This window comes from Tupaia chinensis, unplaced genomic scaffold (assembly GCF_000334495.1).
Source record: "Tupaia chinensis unplaced genomic scaffold, TupChi_1.0 Scaffold145304_1, whole genome shotgun sequence".
Lineage (NCBI taxonomy): Eukaryota > Metazoa > Chordata > Mammalia > Scandentia > Tupaiidae > Tupaia > Tupaia belangeri.
In genome coordinates this window covers 684413-686010 of record NW_006205165.1, presented here as the reverse complement: position 1 = coordinate 686010, position 1598 = coordinate 684413, and the positions used below count along the sequence as shown (strand labels likewise).

At 45.1% G+C, this 1598-nt stretch overlaps 1 pseudogene; it reads left to right on the top strand.

The window, feature by feature from the left end:
- The first annotated feature begins 256 nt into the window (after positions 1-256).
- LOC106733823 (40S ribosomal protein S15a pseudogene) lies at positions 257-640 on the top strand (annotated as a pseudogene).
- The last annotated feature ends 958 nt before the right edge of the window (positions 641-1598 follow it).

The following is a 1598-nucleotide window of genomic DNA, read 5'->3' as shown; positions in this document are numbered from 1 at the left end:
GACTTTTTTAATTTTAAAAAATAATTATTTATTTATTTAATTCTATTTGTTATTATTTTTTTAATTTGACCAGAGTGAGACAGAGAGAAAGAGAGAAAGGGAAAGGGAGAAACCAAGCTGCCAGGTCAGGGCTCAAACCATGGTCGGCCATATGAGAATCCAGTACCACTCCACCTGTTGGCCTCCGAAGACATTTTTTAAAATGAAAAGGTGGCTCTTTCTGCCACCTTTTTGTGTCTCCATAATGGTGTGCCCCATGACTGTCCTAGCTGATGCTCTCAAGAGCATCAACAATGCTGAAAAGAGGGGCAAATGCCAGGATCTTATCAGTCTGTGCTCCAAAGTCATTGTCCAGTTTCTAACTGTGATGATGAAGCATGTTTACTTGGGTGAATTTAAAATCATCAATGATCATAGAGCTGGAAAAATTGTCATGAGCCTCACCGGTAAGTTAAGCAAGTGTGGAGTGATCAGCCTCAGATTTGATGTGCCACTCAAAGATCTAGAGAAATGGCAGAATAATTTGCTCCCATCCCATCAGTTTGGTTTCATTGTACTGACCACCTCAGCTGGCAACATGGACCATGAAGAAGTAAGACGGAAACATACAGGAGGGAAGATCCTGGGATTCTTTTTTTAGTGAGTTAAAACACACATATAAATAAAGTGCCTCATTGGAAAAAGAAAGAAAAAAAAAACGTAAGGACAGCTCTTTCTTTTCTGGTCTCACATACTTCAGGAGCTGTGGATTACAGTGCAGACATGAACAAGTCCCAGAACCATATTACACACATGACCAATCAAGAAAACAGCACAAAAATGGTGGCAAGCTATCCTGATTACAAACATATGAAAAAATTTGTATAGGTTTTTGCTTTAGGGCATCTGTGCTTGCCAGAGAGAGAGAGACACACACATACAGTGAGAGGGAAAGTGAGAAATCGCCCCCCACAGGGGATGGCCACACCACAATCCCATCTCCATTGTCCTCCTGGGATCATAGGCATGCACATACATGCACCTGATGTAATTTTGAAGCCACTGGGGCCAGGACTTAAAACACGGTCAGCCATGCGGGAGTCCAGCAACATAACCACTATGCCATCTGCTGGTCCCTAAACATATGAATTCTTAAGGGAGTGGACTCCAGGTTCCTGAGAAACATGTGCTTTGCCAAGAAGCACAAGAGGAGCCTGAAGAAGACGGAGGTCAACAATGGTAACCCAAACGTGTGCGTGTGCGAGCTAAGGTTATCAAGGCTCACATAAAGCCCAAGGAAGTTAAGTCCAAGATCCCAAAGGGCATCAGGTGCAAGCAAGCTCAATCAACTTGACTACATAGCCCACCACAAGCTCCAGAAATGCACTCGTGCTTGCATTGTCAAAGGCCTCAGTTTCTGCCAGCCAAAGGCCAACGCCAAAGCTCAAATCAAAGCTCAGGCCGTTGGGAACCAGCAGTTAGCGTAATGGCTATGTCGCTGGACTCCCACGTAGTCGACCGTGGTTCGTGTCCCGGACCCGGTGGCTTAAAACTCACACCGGGCGTGTGTGTGCGTGCCCAAGATCCCGAGAGGAGAATGGAGGAGAAGGGATTGCGGC